At 44.5% G+C, this 23,147-nt stretch overlaps 1 protein-coding gene across 1 annotated transcript in view; it reads right to left on the bottom strand.

Moving 5' to 3' along the window:
- Positions 1-23,147, bottom strand: part of LOC144822912 (hyaluronidase-5-like) — a 329,502-nt gene that overhangs the window by 234,011 nt on the left and 72,344 nt on the right. The window lies entirely within an intron of this gene.

Here is a 23,147-nt window from a genome sequence, read left to right as displayed (position 1 = left end):
CGATATGAAAGGGACGAGAGGCAACCCTATTCACTCTGATGCAAGGTTGCGGGCTATGGTATATACAATTCACCCACTTCATGATTCTCTCCCCTATACCAAACCTGCATAGGACCTGGCGTAGGTAGGGCCAGTGGACCCGGTCAGATGCATTCTCGGCATCCACCGACAGAAGTATAGCTGGGGTCTGGGTGCGTTGCATCTTATCCAAGAGGTGACATAATCGCAGGGTCCCGTCACTGCAATTATGCTGCGGGATAAAGCCTGACTGATCTGGATCAACCAGGCCCTGCATATGGGGGGCGGGCCTCGCCCCTAAGATGCTTGTAAATATCTTCAGGTCGACAATGAGCAGAGATATAGGGCGGTATGATGCACATTCTTGGGGGTCATTCCCTGGCTTGGCGATAACTACCACCTCAGCCATTGGCGTCAATGGGGCTACCCTCCCAGTCATGCTAAAGGAGTTACACAGGCAAGGGGGGCAAGATCTGAAGCAAAGATTTTATAGAAGTCAGCCAGGAAGCCATTCTCGCCCAGGGTTGTCCCGGTCGACAGTCCCTGAATGGCTCGTAGGACCTCCTCTGTCAAGGTAACTATGCACTCTTACTTTTATGTGCACAGTAAGTTTTCGCAGAGACGCTATGGAACAACTTCCCTTAACCCTACCTGATAACCAGTGGTTATACGATCACTTAAGCTATTCAATAGGGTTTAGGGAGGAGGGCCGGATTCTGGACGCTGATGTGCTCTTGTTGTAGACCTGCGAGGCGCCAATATTAAACTTACTTAATAACTATAGTCATGTAGGAAAAGAAACATATCCTCATTTTCACTTGTTTGGGAATATTAATGTTCTTAACTTTCCTACCTGCAAACTCAAGTAGCTTGACAAGCATCCTAGTTGTTCGTGTGATGAATGAGTTGTTCACTAGAAGAATTCTTTGTTGGGGAAGGCGAAACGTGCTTACTCTGCAGAAAAAGCTTCTTGCTTTTCTTGTCAGAAACTCTTCTGGTCTTTAAGAAAAGAAAATTGTATTAAATAAGTTCTTGGTTACCTATTGGTTATGCATTTCAAAAAACAATACTATAACGTTTTGAAGGAGGTCTTTTCTACTTACATTTCAGTATTTTCCCCACTCTGTTCCATCAATAGAAGAAAATAAAAAACACAAAACCAACAAACTACTATCACAGAGCTTTCCCTAAAGACTTTTAACAATGAGATTTAGTTCATAATGTTTTGTTGACATTGTCCCAAATAATCTTCTCCAATGTTCAAAACGTTTTCTGCAGAGGAAAAAACTGTCCAAAAATTGTTCTTCGGAATTCCCATCTATTCAAGTAACTGTCTTGCGATGGGCGCCTTAAATAAAAAAAAATAACTTAGCTTTTCCTTTGTTATTTCAGATTTACAGCTGCGTAGAACACGTGGAAACTTCTCCTGATGCCGTGAAGATGTTGCTTAGGAAGTTTAAGGACTGAAGACATGTCTCGTCGCATTACAGGTCAGGAGCACTGTGATGAACCTTTCACAACAACAGGAGGAAGGCTAAACAAATTCTAGAATTTGGGTGTGGCCTTAAAGAGGATTGACACACTCAAAATGGCCACCACGTTTGCTGCGCATTCAGGTTTCAGGTTTCCTCAGAGCGCTTGAGCACAGGCTGAACAGAGGGACAGAACAGTTGAGCACAAAAGTCCAAATGAGTGAATTTCTTTAATTTAAAGTGACAGTGTCCTCATGTTTACTTAGTTCAACCCCACAGTACAGTCTGGAGCTATACCCTTCATCATTAAAGCCACAGACTAATAATATTAATACAATTCCACAGTATAATCATTATTACATACTTTCATTTATCATTACCACACTCAATCATTTCCTACATAACAGTGGTGCTGGAATGCACAGGAAAGGGGTGTATTTTCTTTACAGAAGATGGATTCTGCCTGTCAGAGAGACAGAGGAATCATGACAGTACTCCCCTCTCAAAATCCCCCCATAAACCATAGGGATTGGTTTTGATTTATCAGGATATCGAAGATGAAAAGCCTTGACTAGACACGGAGCATTTTTCAAATGTTCAAGATGTTGCCAAGACCATTCATCAGGACCATATCCTTTCCAATTTACTAAATAATAATAATATTTTCCTCTTACTCTTTTTGAATCGAGTACTGCTTTAACTTCAAATTCTGGAACACCTTCACTATCTATAGGAAGAGGTGGTGTCATTATGCGAGTCATGGGATTGTATGGTTTACGAAGGTATCCGTGAAAGACAGGATGAAAACTGTACTTCGGTGGAAGTGTTATTTTGAGTCTAACTGGGTTAATAATATTTTCTACTGGGAATGGACCAATGAACCGAGGGAAAAACGTTCTATTCATTTTTATACGCAGATGTTTAGTAGACAACCAAGTTTTGTTTCCAATAGAATGAGTGCATAAATGAATATAAGATTTATAGAGCACTAACTTAACCCAAGGGCATCAATAGAATATAAAGGCTGCGTAGAGCGATGTTGATCTGCTCTTTCCTTTTGACTTTCTTTTGCCTTTGCTAAAGTAAACAGGGCTTTTTGTTCAACAGATACTAAATTAGCTACATATTCATGAATACATGGAACAGGTAACAGGAATATCCTTGGGATGAAATCCATATGCACAAAAGAATGGTGACATGTCAATAGAGGAATGTTCTGCATTATTGTGAGCAAATTCTAGAACCCATATAATTTCGGACCATTCTAGATCACAATTCCCTAACATACAAGTAAATAGTGTTCTATAGTCTGATTGGTGGGTTCTGTTAATCCATCTGTTTGAGGATGATAACTTGAAGAAGTATGCATTTCCATATTTAACGATTTACTTAAATTGTGCCAGTAATGAGAAATAAATTGAGGGTCTCTGTCTGAGATGATAATGGATGGTATACCATGAAGACGTACTATGTCTTGTAAAAAAACCTGAGTCAAATCAACTGTGGAAGGATTTTTATCAATGGTATCAAATGAGCCGTACGTGTGAAGTGATCGATCACTGTTAAAATAGTAGTGAAACCGTTTTTTGTAGGAGGGAGTTCAACTATAAAGTCAACGGAAACTGTATGCCACGGTTGAGGAGGTATTGGTAAAGGTTGTAACAAACCACTTGAGGTATGATGCTCTGATTTATTTTGAAGACATATGGCACATGTTTCGACATACTCTTTAATATCCTTAAACATGGAAGGCCACCAAAACCTTCTTTTTATTAAATGATAAGTCTTGGTAATCCCAGGATGAGCAGATAAAGAGGTGTACTACTTGTTTTTGGGAAGTAGTAGATGGTACAAATATTCCATCATTCAAAAATAATACTTCATCTTTCCATTGTAGCAATGGGTACAATTGTTGCCATTCCAAAATGTTTTTTGTTTTTAGTTCTTCTTGTATTTGTAACATAACATCTGAATTGGTAATGACGGCTTGAAGGCATTGTGTAGGTAGAAATGGTTTAGATTCCTTTTGATGTTTGGTAAGATTTTCGTCTATCCCTATACGTGACAAACCATCAGCTTTATTGTTTTCTTTCCCTAGTCGAAAGGTAATAACAAAATTGTAATCATTAAAAAACAATGTCTGGCGAAGCTGATGAGCTGAAAGGGCTTTAATAGTTCTAAGGGTTTGCAGATTACGAAGGTATTGGATGTCTTGCCCCTAACAAGTAATGCCGCCATTGTTCAAAGCAGCTTTTATGGCCAAGAGTTCTCTGTCAGCGATGGCGTAATTTTGTTCTGCTGAGGATGATTTCCCAGAATAATAAGCTATAGGTTTCATTTGCCCAGTATCTTTATGTCTTTGTGACAAAATGCCCCCTAAAGCAAATTGTGAAGCGTCCGCTTCTACTATGAATGGAAGGGAAGGGTCAGGATGCATCAAAATGGGAGCCAAAGGGAATTTTTTCTTTAATTCCCGAAAGGTCTTTTTGGCTGAGTCATCCCATTCAAATTTTACTCCTTTAAAGAGGAGTTTGTAAATTGGTGTAATAGTCTGAGAAAAATTGGGTATACATTTCCGGTAAAAATTAGCAAACCCCAAAAAACTTTGAATCTGCTTAACAGACAAAGGACTAGGTAAGTATTGACTTGATCTTTTTTGGGTCTATTTAAATTCCACTAGGACTAATTATATATCCTAGAAAATCTACTCTGTAGTTGTAAAACATGCTTTTTTCTAATTTCAAATATAATGAATTTTATTTTCCAACAGTTTCATGACTTGATATTTGAAAAGGTCAAATTTATTCTGAAAACACCGTTTTTCATTCATCACCCTCTCGGACTCTGGCTAGAAGGTATGCTCCACGCAAATCAAGTTTGGTATAAATGGTTGCCTGTTTCATTTGGTCTTACAATGTGGGAATTAAGGGCAAAGGATAACAGTTCTTAAAAGTTATGTTGTTTAGTATGCGGTAGTCAATACACACGCACAATTCTCCTCCCTCCTTTGGTATAAAGAATAAAGGGGAAGAGACCGGGGATTTGCAGTGTCGAATAAATCGGTTTGCAAGGTAATCATCAAGGTAAGTTCTTAAATATTCGTTTTCCTTTTTTTGTTAAATACGACTGCAAGGCAACGAGGCCCCAGGCATCAAATCTATTCAACAGTCGTAATCCCTATGGGGTGGTAAAGTATTTGCCTTTTTTTTTTTAATCAAAAACATCTAACAAATCAGAATATTCTTCTGGAACACCATCAATGAGTAGGACACCTTGTGAATCTTTTGGAAAATCATAGCTTTGTGCAATATCTTCCAACACATTGTTTATGTTTAGCATTTATAAAGCGCGGCTTATACCCGAGGGCGTCTTGGCGCTGAGGTTTGCAGAATTATTGATCAGTGTGGCCTGTAGTGTCCAAGTTGATTCAAAGGTAACCGTTATTGATTGAACAACCATGTCTTTAGTTTCTTGCGAAACTGCAAGAGTGATGGGCATTGTCTAATGTCTTGGGGCAAGGTGTTCCATAGTTTAGGTGCCGCTGTGAAGAAACGACGATCACCCCATGAGACTGTTTTGGACCGAGGGACCATGAGTTGATTGAGATTGGAGGACCGGAGCTGTCTAGGGGGCAGGTATCGGACCAACTGGTCCTTTAGAAATTGGGGACCTCTGTTGTTTAAGGACTTATAGACTAAACATAAGGATTTAAATTTAATCCTATTGTGATGGTCAACCAATGTAAATCTTTTATTGTTCCTGATATTGCCGCAAATTTTGGAAGTCCGGAGAGTAAACGGGCAGCAGCATTTTGTATCGACTGCAACTTTTTAAGGACCCTGGCCTGCGTGTTTAAAAATAGACCATTGCAGTAGTCAAGGGCCGATAGAACCAGGGAGCTAACCAGCGTTTTTATGGCAGCTGCTGGTAAAAACGGACTTATTTTCTTAATCATGCGTAGCTTATAGTGTGCCGATGATGCTACTTTATTCGCATGGTCTATAAAAATAAGAGCATCGTCGAAGGTGACTCCTAAATTTCTAACCTTAGCCACAGGAGTTGGGAGAGCTCCGAGAGTAGATGGCCACCAGGCTGAGGACCCAGGTGGTTCAAGTGGTCCAAAAATGACCACCTCGGTTTTTTCAGAGTTCAGTTTTAGGCTGTTTATCGCCATCCAATCTTCTATAGCCAACATTCCTTCTTGAAAGCGTTGAGCCACATCCAGACCATCGCCTTTAATGGCTAGTACCAGTTGCGTGTCATCTGCGTATGAAGTTAGGCTCATCCCGTGGCTTTTGATGACACTAGCAAGGTCCGACACATAGATATTAAATAGTGTCGGACTGAGGGATGAGCCTTGAGGAACTCCACACGGCAGAGACAACTGAGCAGATTGGTATGTCCCCAAGGCGACAGCCTGGGTTCTGTCCTTGAGGAACGAGGCGAGCAATTTTAATGCCGTTTGTCCAATGCCCATATTATTGACACGGTCGATCAAGATCTTATGATCGACCGTGTCGAAGGCTGCAGACAAGTCCAACATTACCAGGAGAGCTGTCCCACCCTGGTCTCGTATAGCTCGTACTTCATCTGCCGCCTTGATTAAGGCTGTTTCGGTCCCATGATATTTCCGGAATCCGAACTGTGTGTCATCGAGTCGTCTATAATTCTCAAGATACTCCGACAATTGTGAATTCACAGCCTTTTCGACCACTTTTGCTATGAAGGGGAGACTAGCAATGGGCCTGTAATTCTTCAGGTCACTTTTGTCAAGGCCCGGTTTCTTTAAAAGGGGTTTGAGGAGTGTCTTTTTTAAAACATTGGGATAGGTTCCTGAACTGAGGATGGCATTGGATACCTGAGTAATTACTGGTATTAAGAGGTCGACAACAGGGAGAAGGACTGATACCGGACAGGGATCTAAGGCAGACCCCGTTTTAATAGAGGTGACGATAGTCTTTACTTGGTTATCGGTTAAAAGATTGAAGCTGTTTAAGAGGGTAGTATGTTTATTGGAGAGCGGGAGATTAGATGTGTTAGACTTAGATGTAAACATCTGGTAAATATCGTCTACTTTAGAAAAAAAGAAAGTAGCGAGCTCATCACACATTTTTTGGGATGGAGGGGGAATAAGGTCAGGAAGATTACCAGACAAAATTTTGGTAATTTCATATAATTTTTTACTGGAGTGTTGAGCTTGCTCAATCTGGGCACAGTAGAAAGACTTTTTGGCTTTGGCTATCATTCCTTTATAGACGGCGAGTGAATCTTTATATCGCTTTCTACTTGCCACGTCATATGTTTTTCTCCACTGCCTTTCAAAATGCCTACTGTGTTGCTTTTGTGTTTTTAATTCTTCTGTGTACCACAATGCTGTAGGCCTGACTCGGTTTTTAGACATAGATTTCATGGGGACCAGGAGATTGGTAGCGTGGCCCACCCAGTCATGAAACTGTGATGTTGCGATGTTAGGATCGGGTGAGATCACTGGTCGCGTGATGTCTAGCTGATCTATCAGTTTAGGATGGTTGATATTCTTCCAGGCTTTAAAGGGAGTGTGGGGAAAAGTTGTCCATTTTTAGAATCCGTGGTTGGGACTCTTATAGTAAAGAAGATAGCGTGGTGATCGGTCCAGGACATTGGCAGAATATCGGAAACTTGGAGGCCCTTAACATTGGAGAATATACCGTCCAATGTATGTCCTGCCTCATGTGTGGACGAGGTCACCAATTGTCTGAGCCCTAATATATCCATATCTGAAAGCAAGGCCCGAGTATCGCTCTGGCTCTTGTCTTCCAGATGGAAATTCAAATCCCCTAGGACCGTAAAAGAGTCCTCAGTGGCCAGTGATTCCAGTATGGAACTTAGGCCTGATAGAAAGTCTGCCCTGCCTCCTGGAGGTCGGTAAAGGAGTAACCCTTTGATATTGCATAGGGCACTGAGCTCGACTCTGAACTGTAAAGCTTCGCAGGACGTTTCTGGGATGGATGATATTGTAATACGAAACCTTTCTCTGGCTATAATTGCTAATCCTCCTCCTCTTCTTCCACCTGTTCTATCCTGTCTATAAATTTTATAACCATTGGGTGTAGCAACCACTAAATCCGGCTCGGAAGCTTTATCAGTCCATGTTTCAGTAATGAACAGTAGGTCCAAATTGTGATCAATTATGAGATCAGCAATTTCTTGTCTGTGTTTGCAGAGGGAGCGAGCATTAATAAGGGCCATGGCTATAAGTATATCAGTATCTGTGATATATGTAATAGCTGAGTGTTTAAGCATGTTGTTAACTATCTCTTTGTTACAGTGTGCACAGTGCATCACATCGTTGTTGGGGGTTACTGCCATGTCGAGAAAAGGACAGTCAGGTAATAAAGGTGGCCGTAAATTAAGCAGCGAACTACGTGAATAAACAATGCGAGCAGCATTATTAATTTGGCCATAGGTCGTGGCCCTGGGCCCGGTCCCGGCGCGGACGGGCGCAGACGGGCTTGCCTTTGGCGCGCCTTTGGCGCGCCGCCGGCGCGCCCGCTGCGCCCGCCCGCTGCGCGGGCGAGCTGGTATGATGTTTTTATCCATGTATTCGGTGATAGGGAGGAGGGTGGGAGGGACGATCCACTAGACCGCCAGCCTTCCCTATCAAATATGGCGCCTGAAGTGGCTGGAAGATCTGCTCAGCGCTGTTAGTAGAAACGCTGTTCCAGGCAGGGAGTAGTATGGAACCTCGGGCGACGTCAGTCTCACCCCAGGTATAAAACAGATTTTAAAAAAGAGCTGTTTAAAATATTTACACAGTATTAAAAAAGCGTCATTAGTATATCAATCACGATTCTGAAATACTGTATTCGATTACAAAGAGGCACCAGAGCGCGCATGTGTTGAAAACAGTTGGCAACACAATGTTTAGAATTAAATGATATTGTTTTCTTAATCCAATCATTTTGGGGTTATGTTGGACTAACCACGGAATACCTAAAATGAGATGAAATTGAGGGGGATCTATGACATCGAAGAATATTTTTTTACTATGCACTGGTGAACACTTCATAATTAGATGTTCCGTATGATTTTGTATGAGACCTGGAGTTAATTCTTTTTCATCTACTGCACGTACAATTTTGGGACGAGATTTAGGGTAAGTTCGTAACTCTAATTTTTGTGAAAACTGGGTATCTATAAAATTTCCAGGGGCACCTGAGTCTATCAAAGCGTCTACAGACCAAGTATGTGTGTTGTGATTAAATGATGTTAGTGTAACCTGAATGCTATGATGTTGAAAAGAAATCGTAGGAGCTGTGTAGGCCAAACTAGAAAACCTACTCGACAAACTGACCTTGTCTTTTGATGAGTTTTCTAGTTTTACGATAACTGGCTGGCAGCTATTTCTGTTGCCTTGGGTTTCCCTTTATTTGGACGAGTAGGGCATTCTTTCATGAAATGTCCGGTTTTACTACAATAAAGGCACTGGTCTAACTTACGACGTTTCTCTTTTACCTCTTTGGTGAGGGATCCTCTAATGGTACCAATTTGCTTTGGTTCTCCTAATTCAGGTTTGTTTGCTGTCTCTGTCTTTGAATATTTTTTTTCCTTGAATATACACATTTTATGTTCTAATTTGCCTCTTTCTCCCTTACATTCTATTAAATAATGGTTTAATTTTATCAAGAGATCTAGGAAGTCTCCAATATCTTCAAGAGGGTCTAAAATCTGAGTCACCATATCTTTCAACTCGTCTCGTAAGCCTCTATAAAAGAGGAAGACTCTTTTTTCCTCTGTCATTCTGCTTCTATGATCAATCTGTTAAACACTGAAATGTAATGTAGTCAATCAATCAATCAATCAGGGGTTTGTAGAGCACGCTACTCACACATGAGGGTCTCAAGGCACGGGGGAGCAGCTCTGGATCAGTTGAAGAGCCAGGTCTTGAGGTCCTACCTGAACTTGTGCAGGGTTGGGGAGTGTGCGATGTTCACAGGGAGCTCGTTCCAGGTCTTGGCTGCGATGTAGGAAAAAGCTCTCCTGCCTGCTCTGTTTCTGCGGATGCGGGGGACCTCTGCCAGGGAAAGGACGGTGGAGCGGAGCTTGCTCTTGGGTACGAGGAAGGAGACTCTCGTTGAGGTATTTGGGTCCGATGATGTTGAGGGATTTTTAGGCGTGGGTGAGGAGTTTGAAGGTGACCCTCTTCTTGACGGGGAGCCAGTGGAGGTCTCGTAGGTGTTGGGTCATGTGTTTGTGGTGGCGTTCTGGATGGTTTGGAGCTTGTGTAGAAGAGTTCTGTTGATTCCGGCGTAAGGGGCATTGCCGTTGTCCAGTCTGGTTGTTATGAACGCGCGGATAACGGTACTTCTGCAGTTGGGGGGATCCATTTGAAGGTCTTGCAGGGGAGCCGGAATCTAGACCTGTTGATACCGCACACTCTTCGGGGCTGTGTGCAACCCCAGCGGAGGCAGCAGTACGCCATCACAGAGTTTCGCAGGAGTTGAGCGAAGCGTCTTTACGGATTAAACAGCAACGAGTCTCTGGAAAGATCAGACTCTCCCCACGTAGAGTGTATAAAGGAAGTTAGTTTGCTGCTGTGTAACCAGTCTCTCCTCCTACCCGCCCTGAAGTTGCTAGTAGAAAGCCAAGAAGATGCCCTACAGGCTGAGTTCAAATCATTGCCCGCAGTGACAGCACGGGAGAAACGTCGAGCCGTGGCCACACTGAGTCGGGGCACCACCATTGATCCTGCCTATGCCGGTACTGGCTGCCTTCTTTTCTGCAGCCAAGTGCTGGTGCCGTGTGAGCAGAGCGGAACTGGAGGCCCCGCCGCTGATCTCGTTGGTACCGGCTGCCTTTTCCTGCGGTGGCAGGCGGCCGGGCAGCGCTGGGAGAGCTGAGCAGAGTGGAGGCGGAGCTACGGGCGGAGGGGTGCGGAGCTGCTTCCCCGCTGACCCCGAGGTTTGACTGTATAGGGGAGTCTTTTGTGGACTGTTGGTTGGCTTTTGGTCTTGCTGGTCCTCTGCTGCAGCCGTGGGGGAGCACTCTGGGTCCTGTAAAAAGGAGTGCGAGTAATTTTGAACAGGCCAAACTCCTGTAGAAACTACATCTTCCATCAGCCATCGGCCCCAGCGGTGTACTCACCGCTCATTGCTTACTGTTGTCAGAGGCCGAAGGAAGCAGAACTGGGCTGGGCCAGGATATTAATATTTGCAAAACCGGCAAAAAGCTAATGACATTTTGCTGAAAACACAGGTCTTACCTGGGATTTCCCTTCTCCTGACCTGGTTCCCGCTTGTGGGCATTTTAAGGCACCTCATGACTTTGGTGGGGTGCGTGGACGCTGTGCTCTTTCCCCAGTTCTACCCCGCTGCCGCTGCTTCCTGCAACCTGTTTTGGCCGCCGAGGGGGGAGACCACAGCCCCCAGGGTTCCCAGCGACTGGCACACAAAAGGACGCTAGTGTTCCCGTGTCGTGGGCGTGCGCGGGCGTAGCCTGGCAAGCCCAGGGCAGGGCCCATCCCCTTTGATTTTCTGTCCATATATTTGTTTCGCTGGTATAGGAATATGGATAAACATAAGAGCAAAGCGGGTACCCTGGATGCATTTTTGGTCAGAGCTGAATCGCTCCTCACACACGAAATAGCACTGACGGAGCGTACACTCTCTCTCGACCCTAACATGTTTCCTCTATCTAGAGAGGAAGCGAGTACAAGATCCCTTACTCCCAGGGCCCATATTGTCCAACAGACCCCAACCTTACCTGAGCCCCCACAATCTCACTTGTCCACAAACTAACAGGGAGCCTCAGAACAACATTTCCCAGGAGGTACAGGTCCAAAAACTAGGAACCAAACAAAAATAAAAAAGGGGCTCCAGTTAAACGCAAAATCATTGGAGATAAAAAATGGAAAAGAAGGGAAGAAAATGAAAGGGGACCCCCAGGCCTTAGACCCCAATAGAACACAAACAGCTCAAACACAAACACAAACAGATGTAATCCCTCGTTTACAATCACCCACCTTGACCCCAAATACTCTTTTGGAACCAATAAGTGGTACTAATATAGCACTAACAGAGCTTATAAAAAGCCTAGTAGAATTACATACTCAAACCATAATGACTACCCTGACTTCCCTTATAAATGTAAGATTTGGCATCATAGAACAGAGGCTGGACTTAATAAAAGGGGATTTAGATCAAATCAGAAAACCAATAGACAATACACATCCTCCCTCACAGGGTAGCACATGTCCCATAACACAAAGAGAAGCGCGAATGCAGACCACTTGAGATAACACTCAGGAATCAGAAAGAGAAACCACCATAGATCTTCCCCAATACACGAACCACTTTCCTACACTACAGTCTTTCCTCTTAGACAGGAAAAGCCAAGTTGTCTGGGTTTAATTCATGTAGCAAACGAACCAAACTCCAGACAAGAACAGAACGCACCGACTCTTGATTTACCGCCAGCCTCATGTCCGTATGTCTTGATTCTTGCTGACGTTCCACCGTTAAAGCAGGGACAAACTGAGTCATGGATATCCCTCAGAAATAAAGTGTCAGATTGGCTGACTAAATTTAAATATTTCAGCACTGAGTATATAGAAGAAATACTTATGGTTCGGGGGTGGATTGGGTGTATCATCAAGTAAAACAACAGAGGGGGATTATGTTGTAGTAAATTTTAGGACCCCAAAATTGGTGCGCTATCTACTAAGAAACAAAGAGGTTCCCTTTCCCACTCATCCAAACATCTCGGCCCTCCCTCTGGGCTTCTTCTATAGACCTCCAGTCATTTTGAGAACAGTGGGGGATGGTTCAGTAATGACATCAAATAGGTTCGAGCAGTTATCCACGCTAGAAGAAATAGACTGACAACCAATCCGAGGCTGTACAATCCCATCAGGCCGGAAATAAATAAATATTGGGGTACAATCCCCTAAATCCCGTGTATTACCAGAGGAGGAGGTATATCAACTTCCCATCCCTCCTGACTTAATTCCGGTTTCAATAACCGGGGGGCAGATTGTATCATATGGAGGAAAGGCACAAAGTTTAGTCCCATTTAATATTATCTTCTGGAATACTGCAGGTCTCCTTTCAAAATTTATAACACCAAAGATAGGGTTTTAAGTATTCGGGATGTATGGGCGCTCAAGCAATAATAATGTGATAGGTATTTAGCATAGGTAATGGTGCCAGCAGGGATGGGAGACCCATAGAACCCCTCAATTTAAGTGTGAAACATATCACACCTATAAATATGAACACAAAGTCCTGCGCACTCAAAGAAAGTAAAAACAACAATGTGACAATAAACAAAATCAAAAAGAAATCTGTCCAACGTCGGTTCCTGGAGTTTTATGTATATCTCCTTTTTATTATATATTGTATGGTATATCAGTTCTTATGACTTAGGTCATCCCTTTTGTATCTTTTGCAGCCCTGAAGAGTTGTAGTAACTGTGTATGTACAGTCCTACAACGAAACACGTGTCGGCTGGCTGTAAATTATCCATGATCTGATGACCTAATAAAAAGGAGAAATACATAAAACTCCAGGAACCGACGTTGGACAGATTTCTTGTTGATTTTGTTTATTGTCACATTGTTGTTTTTACTTTCTTTGAGTGCGCAGGACTTTGTGTTCTACTTTCAAAAGTTAACCAAGGAGAATGGCTTACTTTTATCAATAATTACGTGATAATATGCTTCCAAGAGACCTGGGCTGTTGCACCCATACATTTAAACGGCTAAAAAAACATATTACTCTCCCGCAATACCTTCAGTATCGGACGTGCCAAAAGGGGCTTAGCAGTATATATTACAAATCTAATCCAAGTCCGGGAAATTGTCCCTCTAAAAACAGAAAATAATTACCAAATAATTTTAATTGAAATAAATAACACAGATTCATTTGTATAAGTTAGGTTTTATAACAATTTAATTCAAACTTTATTGATTGCCACATTAAAGGAAATTCGAAAATTCCTTCTGAATCTTAATGAACAGCACCAAGGAAAGAATCTTACAATTATTTGGGGGGTTGATTTTAATTTAACACTCTGCCCAAATAGTGAAAATAAAACCTGTGGTAATGTGGATGAAAATAATATAAGTATTACTTTAAACATTCCCAAAGTGGGGCCTGACTAAATGAAATGATGACTAGCCTCCAATTAACTATGGCCAATGAATTAATATCTCCGTTATTCCCTTTGTCACCAACCTTTAATGGCAAAGGCGCCTCTAGTTGCATCGATTTTATTTTCTTAACAGGGACGACGTACCCCCTAAATTCGAACTTCACCACTCATGATTGCGTATTCAGCGATCACTTCCCCATATCCGTCATTCTCTCTCTACCTAAGACAGGAGGAAGAATCAAAAAATTTAATCTCTTGGGGGAGGAAAACTAAAACTTATTAATGAATAGATTGAATGGGTACGCACTGAAGTGGGGAAAGGTTGATCCAGTAGAGGTTACAAGAAAATTAGTGAAGAGTTCATATGGAGAAATAAACATCTGCTTGGCAAATAACTCTTCCTCGCAGGAGATAATTAATAACTTCCTTCCAATAATTGACTCCATAAAACGCGATTTAACTATACAAAAGAAAGGAGTAAAAAATAACCACCACGGCTAGTTCAACTCTAGCTGTACGAAAGCTTATACGAATTTGAAAAAAGCCCTTAACGTACAACTCAGGGATAGAAAACTGATTGTGCAACTTAGGAGAAGTTATAATAAAGAAATCAAAATAAGAAAACAGGAGCTAAAGGAGGAACTCTGGGCGGAACTACATAAGTCCTGTTAACTTAAAGATAGTGCTGCCTTTTGGAAGGTGATAAACACTCCATTTCTGTCAGGTCCAACCGACTCAAACAAAGTTGAGGTGACTATAGATGAATCCACATGGGTTGACCACTTTTCAAAAATATTTGGGATTACGGAACTATCGTGTGTAGAATTGACTCGATCAGAAACAACCCCAAACCCAGAGGGCGCCACTTTTTTTCCACTTGCTCTCGGTTTTTCCCTAAGTGAGTTGAGAAGGCCTTGAAAACAAGTAAAGGAGGAAAGGCCCCCGGCCAAGACGGGGTCCCTGTTGATTTTTATAAGCATAATACAGATCTCTGGGGACCAATATTGCTTAGAGTTCTTGAAGCAACATGTAAAATTGGACTCCTGGAATCATGGTCAAAATCTACTTTGGTGCCAATATTTAAAAAGGGCGATCGCCAGAATCCAACTTGCTACCGCCCGATTTCCCTACTGGATACATTCGGTTAAATCGTGGGACGTATCATTTTGGACCGACTACAGTCTTGGTCCGAGGGAAACAAGATTGTATCCGACATACAATATGGATTTAGGGAAGGGTTAGGCACCACTGAGCAGGTATTAAATCTTTCCCTGCTCAAGGGCAAATATGTGGACATAAAAGGAGGTAGTCTTCATTTGGCCTACGTCGACTGCGTGTGCCGTTCGAAGCTGTGGCTTATTCTAGAGGAAATAGGAGTTGACCCACCTTTGATTATATTAATGAGGGAGATGTATTCAAACGCTACGGCAAGGGTCAGATTTGGCACGAGTGGAGAGCTTACGGCACCGTTTAGAGTGGAGCGGGGAGTCAGACAAGGTTGTGTGCTGGCCCCCTTCCTCTTTACTTTGTATACAAATGGTCTAGAGCAGGCTATGCTGAAGGGGGCCAAGGACCTACCTTTAATCCAACATCGTCCAATCCCCGCTCTCCTCTACGCGGATGATGCGGTAATCATTGCCCAAACTCCTATTGAACTTCAACGTTCACTGGCCCGTTAGAACTAATTTATTTCAGGTTTAGACTTAAAAATTAATGCAAAGAAAACTTTTATAATGAATTGCGGCCAAAAAAGCAGGAAAGGTCTGGTTATCCGACTTGATAATAATAATATAGATAATTCCCCAACATATCCGTATCTCGGAGTGGTAATCGATGAGAAGGGTACATGGAAAAATGCTGTAGAGGCAAGAAAACTGCAGTTTTTAAAGTCAACTATGGCTTTGGTAAAGTTTACACAGAGGCTGGGAAAGAGACCACCTGAAGAGTTGATATACATTTATAAGGCCAAATGCATTACCACCGCTACATACGATGCAGGAGTATAGGGCTATGCCCAGGTAGAATGTATTCAAAAAATAGAAAACAGTTTTCTAAGGTTTTTATTAGCTGTCCCCCAGGGCTCTTCTACATATGGAGCCCACTTAGAGCTGGGCTTGTCTTATATTACTGATATTATAAGGGCTGAGCCCATACTCCTACGGCACCATTTATGGACCTCAGATAAACTTGTATTCACTCAAAGCATTGTGAAGGACTGTCTGGCACTAGAAAATCATAGTAAGATCGGCTGGTTGAGATATATAAAGCGGTCCCTCTATGACATGGCCTAGAAAGTTTATATCATAACCCTTTACAAATGCTTAGACTTCCTAGGAAAACTTTGAAAAATGCGTGCTTAGCCCATCTAGCGGAAATCCGCCTGACGACAGAATCTAGTAAATCTTCGGTTCTGCACGCTCTTATGATTCAATCCACCGTACTGATAGAACCTTACTTGACTTGGAATCTAACCACCTACGACAAATTCTTGTTAACCAGATTCAGGCAAAAAACTATTTATCGGCAAGTGACATTTTCAAATGTAAATAATTGGTCATTATTTCCTGTCCCATGTCCTTGTGACGGCGTCTCTTCTCAATCTACCATTCATATGGTTCTTTTTTGTAAATTTTACACAGACCCTAGAAAGATTTATATAATTCCTCTTCTAAAAAAATGGGGATTACGTCAATGCCGCCCGGCCTTATTGGCCCTCCAACTTCTTGATACAGCCTACTTAGCCCTAAATGTTGCAAGATTCTTTTAATTCTGTATTCAACATAGAAAGAATTTATAATTAAATCCTGGTGTTTTACATTTATATTTTATATTTTTATTCTTAAAACTGAAAAGTGTTTTCTTAACTGCTTTTTAATGAGTTTGTTCATCTTTTTATTGTATAAAATGTTGCAATTCTACTGTATGTACTTTTATGGTTTCTACAAACATGAATCCGAATAAAGTCATTATTGAATATTGAATTGAGGTCTTGCAGAGGATGCGTAGACAGTTAAAACTGGTGGAGGTGACAGTGTTGATCTGGCGGTTCATGGAGAGGGAGGAGTCGAGAGTAATACAGAAGTTTTGAGTTTGGTCAGTAGGGGTGGATGGGTTCCCGAGGGCGGAGGCCTTCAGGTGTTGTCCCAAGCAGAGGTGTAGGGTCCGAGGATGAGGACCACGGTCTTCTCTGTGTTGCACTTCAGATAACTGTCTTTCATCCAGGCTGCAACGTTCTTCAATCCTTCATGGAAGCAGAGTCTGGTGTCTTCAGGATTCCTTGTGAGTGAGAGGATGAGCTGGGTGTCGTCGGCGTAGGATACTATGCTCAGCCCATGTTGTCTGACGATAGAGAAGAGGGGGCCATGTAGATGTTGAAGAGCGATGAATCCTGGGGCACTGCGCAGTTGATGTTGGTGGGTTCAGAGAGGAAGAGAGGGAGTCTATTCCGCTGTGTTCCACCGGCGAGAAACAAATGGATCCAGTCGAGGGCGGCTCATTGTATCCCTGAGTCGTGAAGTCTGCCTGCGAGCATGCGATGGGAGACGGTGTTGAAGGCTGCGGAGAGGTCTAGAAGGATGAGGGCCGCAGTGTGTCCCTGGTCGAGTAGCCTGCAGATGTAATCAGTGGCGCTGAGGAGGGTGGTCTCGGTGTTGTGGTTGCTGCAGAATCCAGACTGGGAGGCGTCCAGGATGGAGTTCGCCACGATGAAGGTGGTCAGCTGGGTGTTAACGAGTCTCTCAGTGACTTTGGTTGCAAAGGGGAGAAGGGAGATGGGCCGGTAGTTTTTCAGGTTCTTTGGGACAGCCGTAGGTTTCTCTACCCACTTCCAGTCATTTGGGAAGATGCCAGATCTGAAGGAGGCGATGATGGTCCGTCCTACTTTGGGTGCGATGGCGGCGGTGGTCCTGTGGAATATGTGCAGTGGGCAGGAGTCTTTTTGGGCTCCTGAGTGGGTTTTCATCACAGTAGCAGTGATGAGTTTGACGGTGGCGGGATTCCAGGTCATGATGGTTGGCTTGTGGGCGGTGGTATCGAGGGGGGTGGTGTCTGGTGTCTGTTCACTGAAGTTGTCCTAGAGGGCCTTGATCTTAAGATGGAAGTAGAAGCTGAGCTTGTCACAGAGTTCCTGGGAAGGTGTGATGTCCGTGGCCTCGTTGGGGGTTTGGCGCATTGCTGTATGAAATTTTAACAGTTCCTTGGCATTGGTCACGTTGGTCTGGACTTTGTCTCCTATGAATGTTCGTTTGGTGTCTCTTATGCGCTGGTGGTATATCTTCAGGGCGCTCCTGTGGTTGTTCCGCGCTTCTGTGGATTTATGGTTTTGCCAGGTTTTCTTGAGGCATCTGCAGGAGCGTCTGGCTTCTTGTAGTTCAGTGGTGAACCAGACAGCCTTCAGAGGGCGTTGTCTGGCAAGGTGGCGGAGGGGTGCGAGCTTGTCGGCGCAGCAGGAGATCCAGCAGTGGAATTCCTTGGCTGCAAAGTTGGTGTCAGTCGTGGCGCTGGGGGGTTCCTAGAGGAGGGGGGTGTTGAGAGGTTCCTCTGTGATCTTGCTCCAGTTACTACGAGGTGGACGTGAGGCGGGCTTGGTTGCGGTGGTGGTGTTTAAGGTGAAATGGACGCAGTGGTGGTCCTTCCAGAGGTGATGGATGGTGTGGCTGAAGCGAATGTTTGGCCCTCCTTGGAAGATGGGGTAGAGTGTGTGTTCAGTTCTGTGAGTAGGTGTGTTGACCAGGGCCGGACTGAGAACCAAAACCGGCCCTGGCAAAGTGCTCGGCCGGCCCCCTGGGGGTGTGACTGAGCTCTTTGCCGGGGGCGGTTTTCAGCCGATTTTGTTACAGGGCCGATTTTGCAGCTATGCTGCAAAAATGGCCCTGTAACAAAAACAGACCCCAGGGCCCAAAACCGGCCCCCACCCTTGCAGCGCACCGGGGGATTGCCCGGTGCCCGCAACGGCCAGTCCGGGCCTGGTGTTGACCAGCTATTTCAGTCTGAGGTTGGCGAGGTTGTCAAGGAGAGTGGTGGAGTCGGGTCGTTGCAGTTGTCGAGGTGGAAGTTCAGGTCCCTGAGTAGGATATAATTCGTGGAGGTGATGACGTGGGGTGCGGCGAGCTCAGTGATGGTAGTTGCAGACTAGTTGCGAGGTCCCAGCGGTCTGTAAATGAGGATGCCGAGAAGCGTGGTCCTGGGGCTGGTCTGGATCTGGAAGTGGAGGTGTTCCGTGTTGGAATGGGGGTCATTTGTGCTGGATGTGGAGAGTCGGAGTGGGGTTTTGTGTGCGATGGCGAGTCCTCCTCCTGGATCTTGTAGTCATCGGGGATGGCAGTGGCGATGTCGGGACTGGAGGATGTGTTGGTAAAGGTTTCAGTGAAGAGGGCGAGGTTGGGCGAGAGGCTGTCAATCAGGTCCCGGATCTCTACGGTGTGTCAGTGTTGGGAGTGCACGTTGAGGAGGATGCATGTCAGGCTTTCGGCAGTACATGCATACGGCAGACCTTTTTCGGTACTGGGAGCTTTGTCGCACGAGAACTGTCCATGATTAGCCTTCGGAGAGGATCTTTCGCAGCCTTTTTGCATGGTGGGTGGTGGAATTGTAGTGGGGGGGTCTTGGAGGACCAGGGTTCCTGGTGCTGGCCACGGTCGGGTCGCAGATGGGCTTGCCTTAGGCGCGCCTTCGGTGCGACCACGCAGCAGCCGCCATTAAGTACGGGGAGGTGGGAGGGGTGTGCAGCAGCTGGTAGGCAGGAGCGGGGGCGGGACGGCGGGAACAGAATGCAAGGGAAAACGGGAGGACACCAGAGTGAGCGGGGCACGGGGGCACAAGTGACAAAATCAAAATTAAAAGCAGACAGCAAGACAAAAGATATACAAGTCAAAAGTAAAACAAAAACGCAGAGGCAACAAAGCAGTTAAAAGACCAACTCAGTAATGCAACAGCTCCTGGCCCTGTGACTCCAACCCTACCAGGGTTGGGCTCTTGAACACGGCGTGGCAGCAGGGCACAACGGAGCTGCTGGGGAGAAGAGCGGGACTCTGACCGAGGGTCAGAGGTCTTGCTCGCCCTCCCCCGCAGCGACTGCCATTAAGTAGGGGGAGGTGGGAGGGGTGTGTAGCAGCTGGGAGGCGGGAGCGGGGACAGGAATGGCGGGAACAGAATGCAAGGGAAAATGGGAGGGCACCAGAGTGAGCGGGGCACAGGGGGCACAAGTGACAAAATCAAAATTAAAAGCAGGCAGCAAGGCAAAAGAAATACAGGTCAAAAGTAAAACAAAAACGCAGAGGCTACTCAGTAACATGGCAGCTACCAGCTCTGGGTCTCGAACCCTACCAGGGTAGGACTCTTGAACACGGTGCAGCGGCAGGGCACAGCAGAGCTGCTGGGGAGAAGAGCGGGCCTCAAACCGAGGGTCAGAGGTCTTGCTCGCCCTCCCCTGCAGCGGCCGCCATCAAGTAGGTGGAGGTTGGAGGAGTGTGCAGCAGCTGGGAGGCGTGAGCAGGGATGGGAACAGCGGGAACAGAATGCAAGAGAAAACGAAAGGGCACCAGAATGAGCAGGGCACAGGGGAAACAAGTGACAAAATCAAAATTAAAAGCAGACAGCAAGACAAACGAAATACAGGTCAAAAGTAAAACAAAAATTCAGAGGCAACAAAGCAGTTAGAAGACCAACTTAGTAACGCGACAGCTACCGGCCACGGGTCTCGAACCCTACCAGGTTGGGGCTCCTGAACACGGCGCAGCTGCAGGGCAGAGCGGAGCTGCTGGGGAGAAGAGAAGGCCTCAGACCGAGGGTCTGAAGAGCCTTGTTTTGTGTTTAGTAACGTCTGCTGATTGCACAATCACATGTATTGCGAATAATTTTTTCATCGTATTTTTTAAAAGACCAAAGTCATAAAGCAATGGGTCATCACACTCTACTAAAGGAACCGACCACAAACCTGATTCACCCCCAAATATGACAGAACAAATGCTACTTTAGAAGAATCATCGGGAAAGGCTGTAGGTTTTGCAATGAAATGCAAATGGCATTGATTTAAGAAAATTGTAAACTTATTACTCTCCCCATGAAACCTTTCTGGGGTGCTAAAGGCACAGATACAGGTGTTACCACTTGAATCTCGGTAGGGGATGTTGCAGTCGAAGAATGTAGAGTTTGCGTTGCTGACTGAAAAGTATGCTGGAAGATGGGTGGTTTAAGAATTGTTTTTTGCGCTGGAGAAAAACTCCAAGTTGAACGGTCCAGCATAGCATTTTGTAATGTTGATAAATCTCTACGTAAGAATGCATTTTCTGATTTAATATCAGCTAACATGGTGGCTATATCTTGTAAAGATACTTGCTGAGGTTGATCCATTGCATCTGTGAGAAACATTATTCATTGGCTTAGCCTTCTATCAAGGTAACCATGCACTCTTACCTTTATGTGCACAGTAGGTTTCGCAGAGACGACATGGACCAACTTCCCTTAACCCCCTGATAACCAGTGGTTATACGATCACTTAAGCTATTCAATAGGGCTTAGGGAGGAGGGCCGAATTCTGGACGCTGATGTGCGCTTGTTGTCGACCTGCGAGGCAATAATATGAAACTTACTTAATAACTATAGTCATGTAGGGAAAGAAACATATCCTCATTTTCACTTGTTTTGGAATATTAATGTCCTTAACTTGCCAACCTACGAACTCAAGTAGCTTGAAAAGCGTCCTAGTTGTTCGTGTGATGGATGAGTTGTCCACTAGAAGGATTCTTTGTTGGGGAAGGCGAAACGTGCTTACTCTGAAGAAAAGGCTCTTGCTTTTCATGTCGGAAATGCTTCTTGTCTTTAAGAAAAGAATATTGTATTAAATAAGTTCTTGCTTAACTATTGGTAATGCATTAAAAAAAACCAATACTATAACGTTTTGAAGAAGAAAATAACAAACACAAAACTAAGAAACTACTATAACAAAGCTTTCCCTAAAGTCATTTAACCTTGAGGTTTAGTTTGTAAAGTTTTGTTGACATTGGCCCAAAGAATCTTCTCCTATGTTCAAAACGTTTTCTCCAGAGGAAAAAACTGTCCAAAAATTGAAAAATTAACTTAGCTTTTCCTTTATTGTTTCAGGTTTAAAGCTGGGTAGAACACGTGGAAACTTCTCCTAATGCCGTGAAGATGTTGCTTGAGAAGATCAAGGACTGAATACCTGTCTCGTCGCATTTCAGGTAAGGAGTGCTGCGATGAACCTTCCACAACAACGGGAGGAAGGCTGAGTAAATTCTAGAATTTGGGTGTGCTCTTAAATAGGATTGCCGCATCCAAAATGGCCGCCACGTTTGCTGCGTGTTCGACGTAACGCGGGGTGTGGCATTGCATCCTTTGCATCGCCCGCTAACGCACTGTGTTCTCCGTCCTTCAGGTTTCAGGTTTCCTGAGAACGCTTGAGCACATACGGAACAGAGGCAAAGAATGGTTGAGCACAACAGTACAAATTAGTGCTTTTCTTCAGTTAAAAGTCACAGTGTCCTCATGTTTACTTAGTTCAACCCCACAAGTTAGTCATGAGCTATACATTTCATCATTAACGCCACAGAGAAATAATATTAATGCAATTCCACAGTATAATCATTATTACATACTTTCATTTATCATTACCACAGTCAATCATTTCCTACATAACAGTGGTGCTGGAATGCACAGGAAAGGGGTGTTTTTTTTTTTACAGAAGAAGGATTCTGCCTGTCAGAGAGACAGAGAAATCATGACATCCTTGGGTCTGATATCCACTTCAAAATGGATTGCCTCTGATGCCGGTGGAGGGGTCACAGGCACCGCGTGTGTGTATTCCTCGGCCACCACAGGATCTAGGCCTTCCACCTAGTAGAGGGCATTGTAGAAGAACTCGAACTCGGCCGCAACGTCCGTATCCGACCTCAGGATCTCTCCTTGGTTGTTCTTAATCTCAGAGACCCGTCGTGCCGCCATCTCAACCTTGAGTGTGTGTCTACTTTACGCCCGCTAAATCACATAGAATAGACCCCTCCAGACCGCACGCATGCCTGCGTTGCCAAGCACCCCAAGCGGACTTTGCACACCTGGCCTGGATCTGCCCACGTGTTCACGATTTCTGGGTGGAAGTTCATAACCTCCTTAGTACAATGATTCAAATTTCATTGGACCCCTTACCAGAGATAGCGTTATTGGGGTACGTGGTGCAAATCTTGTCAGGATCTAGCCCAGCCGCGCCTGCCTGGCCTTTGAACTACATTTCCCATGAGGCCATGGCAGGCGGCACTCTATGTATAGAGGGCGGGACTGACCTGGCATTGTGCGTGATTCTGAATTGTTTGTTCCCTCGAGGAGTCGAGTTTCCGGATGATGATCAGACGGCTAGTCCCTTAGCGCTTCTAAGAAGTCGGGCGCTGTACTTTGGGTAGGTACGGTGATTCACGCGCACGTTTCCTAATGTGCCATTTCTATTTTGCTGGCGGCTTGTGCCGCGTTGTAGATTGCAGCGCTCTGCCTCAAAACGAGATCGGGACATTTTAGCGAGCG

The sequence above is a fragment of the Lissotriton helveticus genome, chromosome 1_1, assembly GCF_964261635.1.
Source record: "Lissotriton helveticus chromosome 1_1, aLisHel1.1, whole genome shotgun sequence".
Classification (NCBI taxonomy): Eukaryota; Metazoa; Chordata; class Amphibia; order Caudata; family Salamandridae; genus Lissotriton; species Lissotriton helveticus.
Note: the sequence above shows the minus strand (reverse complement) of the source record. Positions and strands in the feature narration are given on the sequence as shown.